We start from the raw sequence: 10,252 nt of genomic DNA on the forward strand, positions 1-10,252 counted from the left end.
TCATTAATGTGGTTATAGAGGATTTATGACTGTGTTATCATAAGAACCTGTAAGCTTCAAAACCTTGATACCGCTATGCATTATTTTTGATATGGTACACAATCTCTTTTAAATGAGGTTTTATTTGCTATAAGAATATACGTTATTTTCCTCGTAAAAAAAAGTTATCTTTTTTCCGTTTTGAAAATTAATGGTAAAAAAATTTGTACTTTCGTTATAAGGTTGGAAAATTAGACTCTGATAGATATAATTTTTCTTTTATCAATGTCCTAATCTTTATGGAATATTGTATATTTATTTTGTTACAATAGATAATTTGTGTATAAATTATATTGGCCACATACATTTTTTTTAGTAGATAAGTATTAGGTTTTCTGTTGAATAAATTATGTTATAGTTTAAGTGGATAAGCTTTGTTATTATTATACTTCTTTTCATAAGTCTGGCAGATGGTAAGCCTTTGTAATGGATAATGCATGTTATATGCATATTAAAGGCTAAGGAGGCAACAAGGACAAAATGACAGCTAGTTGATGACTTAGTGACTACGTGGTTAAATTATAAACACTCATTTGATTGGCAACAAGGAATATAAGGACTGATGTCTTTAACCGACTTGATAGACTGATATCTAATAAAGTTTTATGGGAATTTTGTTTCATTGTATACGGATTCAGTTTTTATTTTAACCAATATGATATTCATTAGCGTTGTGTTCTGAAACGAGGAGAGGTTATCATATAAAGGGAAAGGGGTATTGTTATATTAGTAGCTCTACATGATTCCAGTAAGGAAAAACAAGAGACCTCGACAATAACGTTACTGTTCGAACATAATTTTTAACCCCCAATTTTCGCATCGAACACTTGAGCTCAGATTAAGGTTGAGGTGCAAGACGAGCCGCGTGGATTGTGTTATTAGGCGACTCCACAAAGGTATATTAAGGCTATACCTTTTTTCTTTTTGGCATGAATTACATAAACGAGCAAACAATGAATATATTCCTCCAATGAATTCTAGTTCTCAGCAGTACTTGACATGATAGTTGTCTTTGATTCTCAAGTGTCGGTTCATTCTAATCATTCTATTAAGTCTCAGATAATGATATAGTTTGCATATGGTTGCTCATGATATTCTACTGGTGCATGCTGTTAATATATCATTCACCGAGTCCCGGGCCGGGTACAGTATATATATGTGATTACTTCACCGAGTCCCTCACTAGAGGGTCGGGTACGGTATATATTTATATTTCACCGATTCCCTTACTAAAGGGCCGGGTATGGTATATATTTACATTTCTAGTCAATGCCTTTGGGGCTACTTACATGGCTATTCTCTGCCTTAAGGGCTATTCATATTATAGGTGGTTTCTCATACTTTCATTATGGCTTATATCTCAGTCTTTATGATTACTGCTTCCTTACATACTCGGTACATTGTTCGTACTGACGTCCCTTTTCCTGGGGGCGCTGTGTTCATGCCACACAGTCCCAGATTGTTTTGCAGGTAAAAGTATTCAGCTAGGATGATTGGCTATCAGCTGGGATTGGCAAACTCCATTTTCTTCCCGGAGCAGTGTCGACTCATTATGGTTATCATATGTGTGTATGGGCATGTCGGGGCCCTGTCCCGACTCATATGGTTCAGGTGTTTACTCTTAGAGACTTTACAAACAGTGTCCTGTGGTTAGTATGTAGAGATGTCATATGTTGAGTAAAGTGACCACGTAGGCCGATATGTCCGTTTGACTTATTCGATTTTTGATTAATTGAGTATCGTTCGCAAATTTCTATGGTTTGACGGAAAGTACTTTATTATATTTCTGAAATTTTTCTATATGTCCAGATTCATTATGTGAACGCCAGAGGGTTCGCTCAGCACTAAGTAAGAGTTGGGTGCCCATCATGCCCTATCGGAATTGGGGTGTGACAATAACCATATCAAGAGCAAAATAAGGAGTCACATAGGATAAATTTGAACCAGGATCAATCAATGAGTGAGCATCATGAGAACAGATGGTAAGGATACCTGTAACCACAGCGTTAGAAGCCTTAACTGTCTCCTTACGAGTCAGCCCATAAAGTCGAGCTATCCCTCAACCAGAAGTATTAGCAACTTCCTTTCCCTTGTTGTTATTATGAGCATTCTGATTATTATTGTTAGCATTAACAGCAGGCGGATTTCTAGCAGATGCAGAAGTAGGCGAATCATTCTTTTGGTTATTCATAGTAGCCATCTCACGTAGCCATTTTCTGCATTCCTCTTAATGTGGCCTCTGATACCACAATGATGACAGATGCGCTCTTCCCATACTGGCGGACGACTACTTCCCTACGAAAACTTCCTATTATTAATATTATTTTTCTGGCCTTGCCTACCAGAAGGCACACTAGCATGGGAATAAGCGCCAGACTGAGCAGGTGCAGAATACCCTTTACGCTGCCCTCCCTTATAATTATTACCACTGAAACCACCCGTCGATCGGGCCTTCTTGTTTTGATCTCGATCTACCCTCTTCTCATTTTTCCAACTCTCTTGTTGCTCAGGAAACCCAACCAGAGATGAGAAAGTGCAAGTAGGAGACATAGCAACAGTAGCACATGCAGACTTGATACATGGTACCAAGCCTTTCGCAAAATGAGTCACCTTATGCTTTTCAATCAGAATCATGTATAAAGCATACTTTGATAGACGGGTGAACTCTAAACCATACTCACGAACTGACTTGTTACCCTGCTCTAGCTTCTCAAACTTCATAGCCATAGCAAATCTTTCATCATCAGACAAGAACCTTTCCATGAACGCCTCTTCAAATTCAGCCCATGTCGGAGCTAAAGCAGCGTCACCCCTCTCAGACTCCCACATCTCAAACCATGCGTGAGCAACATCCTTCAACTGATAAGAAGCAAGCATCATAGCTTCGGAAACCTGGGAATCCATTGCCTTCAATGTCTTGAAGGTCTCATCTAAAAAGTGTTAGGGGTCATCCACCTCTCGTGACCCAAAGAACTCTAGTGACTTTAAATCAAGGAATTGGTTAAGTCTGCCTCCACCATGAGGTACCACACCTCCACGCTACTGCAGAGCCGTAACTAAAACAGTCAACATTTGAATAGTCGTTTGCATATTACCAATCTCAGGCACACCCGCAACAGGAACAACAGGAGCAGGCAGTGCTGGAGGTGGTGCTTTTATCCCAACATCATTTCCATTACCAGCATTCGTGCCCCCAATATTTCGGTTAGCTCTCACGGGTTGAGCTTGATTACTATTTTTGGATCACGTCAAATCCATTTCTGCAAGGCACGAATTAACGATCGAATTAGAACGATCCTGAAAGGACTTGAAGCTCTACAACACAATCTCGAATCAAGAAGAATAGGAAACACCTATAAATGTCCTGGGAGTTCTCGGTCATACAGGTGATCAGGCTACACAAGGAAAACTCCACTAGACACAGCTCTATAGACACTGACAACAATCCTAGGACGTATTTAAACCTAGGCTCTGATACCAAGCTTGTCACGCCCCAAAACCCACCGTAGACGTGACCGGCATCCGACGTCATGAACAACATCGGAAGAACCTAAACGACACGATAATAACACTTGAACCCACCAGGTTCAATATTCGCCTCCAACAGTTTATAAAATAAATGTAACAAATCATGAATATATGAATTAAATCAACGGAAGTCTTTATAATTTAAATAATTCAACCAAAACATAATAGTATGCCCGAAAGAGTTAAACAACTCTCCTTCTACCCACATTCGAATGTATACTAAAGAGCTTCTAAGAATAAGGAATAAATTCTAACTCATCGGGACGCAGCCCGGAAACTAATATGAATAAGTGAAATTAAATAAATAGGGTGTCCCACGAATGAATGTGTGGGCTAACCAAATCAGCAGCAACCGCAAGTCCCTCCCAAACGCTCGGAGTATCAAGAACCTGCTCTTCACCGTTACCTAACATACCATCAAAATCAACAATGGTATGCCTGAGTACTTCGTACTCAGTGAGTGCCTCGGGGACAACAAGTAATACGAAAACAAAGTACAATAACACATAAAGAAATTAGTCTTGAAAATTATGTGAAACCAATGTAAGAACAGTTATTCAGTTTGTGTATCTCAATAAGAATTATCAAAACCGATTATAAGGCCTCATCTAAAGGTACCACTTCTAATATGCCTTTCAATTGATCATAATTAACAACAACAATTCCATGAGAAAATAAGAATATCACACAGGCCAATACAGGCCCAAGAATCAAGCACATCGAAGGGGTGACTGTAGAGGTTCCCATCTCACAGCACACCACACCGGAATATGAAATTCAACGGTGGCTATCCTTCCTCCCGAATAGCTAGGCATAATCACACCCCAGGTAGCGAACCCAGAAGTGGCCACTCTTTCTCCCAAATGGCTAGGCATTATCACACTAGGATCCATAGTGGCTACTCTTCCCCCCCCCCCCCCCCCCCCAAGTAGCTAGGACAAACACAACAACAAAGTTCATAGCATAGAAGCCGATTAACAATCTATCTCAAAGTAGTCGCACCATCAAATAGCATTAAAGTTCATTATGCCATTACGAAAATCCATAATTCCATAGATAATCTTGAAAATGTTTCCACTTCTTTAAACAAGATTCCCTTGTCTTAGTTTCTTTGTAATGTCACCATTACCAACAATTAACAATCATCACTGATCATCTCTTATAGAAGAAAATGATTATGATTTCATATACGTATATAGAGGATAATACAATCAAGTTTAAATGTGGTCTTGTCCCCTCACGCACACCAACCACAAGTAAAGACATGAATTAGGGTTTTGTATGAGAAGTTCACCTTTTTATTCAATAAAGAACCTTTGACAAGAAAACATATATCCATGATACGGTTTTTAAAAGACAGACATACCTTAGTATGTTAAACAAAGTTTAACAATTCACTTTTCTAGTGAAGAACACACAAACCCTAGATTGAATCACTTTAGGAAGAATTATGTTCCAAACCCTAGGTTTTAGTCACAAGAGTCATGTTAAGAATCATGGGTTTGATGATAATCAATGATTAAGATATTTTTACCTTAATGTTGGAGCCCTAGAGAGATATTTTTCATCCTTAGAGTTTTTGAGTGTGAAAAGAATGGATGAAAGCTAAAATTTTGAAACTTATATAATTTCAAACCGTCAGGCACAATCAACGGTACAAACGATGGAGCGTCGAATAGAACGACGGAGCGTCAATCTACTTTGTCGAATGGTCTTTGTGTTAGGTCAATTCGACGGTACCAACGATGGAGCGTCGAACGGATCGACGGAGCGTCGATCTGCTCCATCAAAGTCATGAAATTTCCAGTGAGCAACTTTCTCTTCCTTACTTTCTACGTTGCAAAGGACGGACCGTCAAACAGATTGACGATACAACGGACGATCGTCGAACCTCCTTTTCATGAAACTGCAGTGAATTTTCATTTTGACCATTTCCTCTTGGGTCTTTAGCCTAAAGTCATGCACGTAACCTAACATATAAGCGTCCAAAGGACTCATACAATGCTTTCACACTCAATACGGATTTGCGGGTAGTTACATGGAAGTATTTACTAAGTATTTTGATGACGAAGAGATGTTATTTTGGTTTGGAGATATTGAGATTACACCATCTCTAGAGGAGATTAGGGATGCCCTAGACAGCAATAGAACCTGCCTAAGGAGAATAAATAAGCCTAATCATAACCTGCTCTTTCCCCAAAAACCTTCCATCGGTCAGCCTCTGAAATACTTGCTTTGACCCAAGCACCTTGGCCACATGGGCCCACAGTAGCTTTCAGAGATCTATACAGGCGATTTGGGGATACTATGTGGTTTACTTTGTATCAGGAGGAGTTTAAGAGTAGAGAGGATTGCGAAGCCACTAGGCCCTTATCATTTTCCATCGTACTATTAAGCACCATGATGTTCCCGAAAGATGAGTCATTGGCAATAGACACCCGAGTCATTGGCAATAGACACCCGAGTCATATATCATGCTAAAGCTTGTTTCTACAGAATAACTATGTAACATGTTGCTACAATGGTGGATTATCCAACACATCATCTTGGCCAAGGGAGTCCAATATCTAAGCAATAACAACAGGATAAACCGCCTCAAAAAAATACTGTCCAAACTTTGGTTACATGTCCAAAAGGGCATGGCCCGCTTCTTCGCAGAGTTGACTGAAGATAAGATCTAGTAGATGTTCCCTAACTTCATTTATGTGAGCATTGTGATTCGAGGTAGGAACTGCCCATTTGTATCGTTGGTTGGCGTTAGGGGGATTCGCCCCTACTACCCTTCCCAAGTCTTGAAGAAGTTTGGAAAAAGACCGGTGATGCCATAAGTAGGCAACTCTAAGAAGTTCATACTCGAGCATACAGAGCAAAAAATCAGAAACGATAGGGTGATACTCTGAGAGTGGAATGGTCACGTGATATTGGGTCAGCACTCCTTAGCCCCTGACAAGTTCAGAGCAGGGTGTGATTCGGGATACCATGTCTGGATACAGGGTCACTTAGCTGGCACAAATGCTTCAGGACCTATACTTCATCACACTGTCATAGACAGATGTGCACAGGCCGAGGCCAGAGTCCGACAGATTGAGAGGAGAGCTAATGAAAGGGATGCCAAATACTTAGATAAGATCGAGCATGATCAAACTGTGATAGCCAGGTTGGTTCGAGAGGAAGACAGCCTGAAAGAGTGTTTGGATGGTACCTATGAGCGGCTGGCTCAGATTCTGGAAGAGCCATACCCTGTGATAGTCAGGATGGAGCTGCATCAGACACGCCTCCACATTCAAATCACCCTTCGGAAGGCCAAGTAGACAAGACAGACTAAGTTTCGATATTAGCCACTGGAGGACAGTTCTGCTGATTTACTGCTTTCATTTACTCTCTGTTATAGCCCCATGTCATCTTTATCATTTTTTGTAATCCCTTTGGGGAAGATATTATTATTATTAATGATCATTTTTGGGGCAACGGTTCAGCTTTACAAATGGCACTTGCATGTTTTAAACGATTAGGATAGCCTTGGCTCAAAAAGGCTTTAGGAACTCGAGTAGTATAACTGCTTATAAATTACATGATTACTTGTTACGTGCTTCACATGGTTACTTGCTATATATTTTATCATGTATTAAAACCTGTATAAAACTTATCCGACATTCTAAATTACATACCCAAAGAAGAACCAATTGACTCAACAACTTAGCCTAGTTTTTCTCCACTTGAAAAGGTTGACTTACAATGACGAACCGAGGAGATCAGGACATGTTCACCCTAGGAGAGACCGCCGAAATACTGAGACTCAAGGTTCAGAAAATGGAAGGGCATCTTCAGAAGATAGACAGAAAGATAGAGGAGGTAAATAAGTTGCTGGATCTATTTGGAAACCCACCAGAAGAGATACCACAAGAGCAATACTATAAGGAGAACGCCCATGAAGAAGTGAGGGAGTTAGTCTCAAACTACATACCAATTAAAAGAAGGCCAGAGACATCTAAAATGGGAATTCCAGAAGAGGAACCCGAAGACCCCAGAATGGAAAACAACTGGTGGATAATGAAGTCGGATCCACAGAAAGAGTCAGAGCCTCAAGAGGTGGCTCCCGAACCACAAGAAGATGAGAATGAACAGGCGGAGGATTCTAAACCTTTGCAGCCAGAAGAATATAAGCATATCGACATAGAAGCTGAGGAAGACTTAGAACCTTTGGAAATGATCCCCGAATTTCACGGAGAGGGGTTCAACATTGATGAAGAAGTGGAAACTGAGCAGAGTGAGGTATCTGACTACTACGAGCCTACATTAGAGCTTGTTCTAGCCGCATCTACTATAGTGACGAAAAAATTCAGAAGGGCTGACCCTCAGGCCCTCATTTGGTAGGGTAAAGCTTTAAAAGCCCGCTCGTGTCCCTTCCGAGTGGCTCCTCGGCCTGTTAGCTTCAAGGACGTGTTCGAGAAAATGATAGCCGCCAGAATACCATGTACCACTTGAGGTAGGCTCCCAGTCCCCAATTTAGTCTACGCATACAAGAGATGTCCATTTCACCGAAATCAGTCCGGCAATACTTTGAATGAGTGTTTAGGTTTAAGAAGAAGAATCGTTAGTCTGATAGTTGATAGGATTATCAAAGCCTTGTGGGGGCCCCACACCTTACTAGTCCATAATCCTATCACCGAAGGAGTGGGGGTCACTGCCGACACAGATTTGGCGATATGATTTCACGGTATTCGCGGAAACCTATTCCCGTAGGTTTAGCCCAAAGGATACATATAGCAAAACATATCCTCCTTTGTAAGTTGAACTACGGTAGGGCCTAATTTCCTGTGGAAGGATACGCAGGACTCGGCCCTATATAATATAAATTATTACCCCCCAATTTTATAAAGAGAAAAAAGGTTCCCAAAGTAGGTGAACCACAAGGCCCATTGGACCAAGATCCACTCAACATAAAGAGCCCATAACAGCTAAACCTTTAGAACTAAGGATCAATCAGTTATTTGGGATTTAATACATAGTTTTATGTGCTACGTGCGCTTTTTAATACAATATATGTATTATTTTCAGTAACTGGCTTTCCATGCCTTTGAGGTATTTTTATCTTATAGAACGAGGTTGATTAGTTTAGTAACGCAAACTGGCATACTTTACGATATCTAAAGCCGCACTAGCACCATTCCCACAAACTAACAGAGGAAAAGAGATAATAACGGGTACTCTAAAAAATGAAAGGAATGAGTTCGCTCTACGCAAAGGAGATACCCAAGACCCTAAAGAGGCATCACCTCGTGAGGAATTAATTGCAACACTACTAAGCACCATCACTGCCCTACAGGATAAGATTGCTAAGGCTGAGATATCCGATGCCAACAAGCACACCACTGTTGAGGCAAGGAGGCCCCCTCCTCCCTTCCCATTGCTTGGCTCCCCAGTGCATGAACATTTCCTAATTTACCCTCCAGGAACTATCCCACCTCCCCAGAATCCAGTTAACCCATATCATATCGGTACTTCCTACTGCACCCCACCTACATTCAAATATACCTAAATTTTGGGAACCACTCAGTCTATTAATGCTCCTCAGCTGGTATTCATCAATCCGGTAAGTCGACTAGACGTCGCCGCTTGGCCAACTGTTCCAACCACATTAGCCCCACAGAACCTCCTTGCTTATCAAACAGTCTCCTTCTTCACTCCACCCTCCCGAATGAATCCTCTCTAGTCGCTAAAGAACTGGACCACTACAAGGAAATGGAGAAGGCCTGGAGAATGGAGCACAACAAACATGAGAAGGACATGGACAGAAGATGGAGGAATTGTTGGATAAATCCAACAGTCATAAGAAAGCCTACGGGACTGAGCTATGATGACTTGTGCATGCACCTAGATTTGGACTTACCAGAAGGATTCAAGATCTCGAAGTTTAAAATGTTCAATGGGACAAGAAATCCCAAAGAACATCTCTGTTCCTACTGCAACCAATTAGTCGGCGCTAAAAAGAGAGAATCTTTAATTATGAGGAAATTCAGCCGGAGCTCAGTCGTTGAGGCCGCCGAATGGTTCGCAACCTAAGACATAAGCTGCTGGCTCACTTGGGAAGACATTTCAGAGTCCTTCATGGAAAGACTTCGATTCAATATCGAAACAGTGCCAGACATGTACTACCTCGAGAAGGTAAAATAGAAGTCGACGGAGAAGTACCGTGAGTTGGCCAGCCGATGGAGGGCTGAAGTAGCCCGTGTCCTACCACCAATGTGCGAAGAAGAATTGGTCTCTGTGTTTATCCGATCATAAGATTCGGATTTCTACGATCGAATGTTGTCCAAGGCCAGGGGGCTATTTTCTAAACTCGTCAAGATGGAGAAGCTATAGAAGATAGTCTCAAATTCGAAAAAATCATCAGCATGTTTAACAAGGTGTCTGGCCAAGCTGTTTGGGGAGTCTTTCCCAAAATGAAAGAGGACGTGGCGAGCATATACCAAATACCAAAAGGCAAGAGGAGCCATAGTCTCCTCACCAAATACCACCTCCTGTCAATTATCTAACTTCTCCTTACAGCCCTATGCCTGTATTCTACGCACAACCAAGCTTTAAGGCCGTTGTACCAGCTTACTCAACTCCACTTAGCGTCTAAGTGCCCGCTCCTATTTTTCAACCACCACCACAGCAAACTTACTAAACAACAACTCATGCT

General features: G+C 41.2%; 1 long non-coding RNA gene across 1 annotated transcript; it reads left to right on the forward strand.

Annotated features, from left to right (window-relative positions):
• Nucleotides 1–635: 635 nt before the first annotated feature.
• On the forward strand, nucleotides 636–1,789 carry LOC132602322 (uncharacterized). Its single transcript, XR_009567731.1, has 2 exons — nucleotides 636–935; nucleotides 1,492–1,789. It is a non-coding gene; the product is annotated as an uncharacterized LOC132602322 (long non-coding RNA).
• Nucleotides 1,790–10,252: the final 8,463 nt, after the last annotated feature.

This window comes from Lycium barbarum, chromosome 7 (assembly GCF_019175385.1).
Source record: "Lycium barbarum isolate Lr01 chromosome 7, ASM1917538v2, whole genome shotgun sequence".
Lineage (NCBI taxonomy): Eukaryota > Viridiplantae > Streptophyta > Magnoliopsida > Solanales > Solanaceae > Lycium > Lycium barbarum.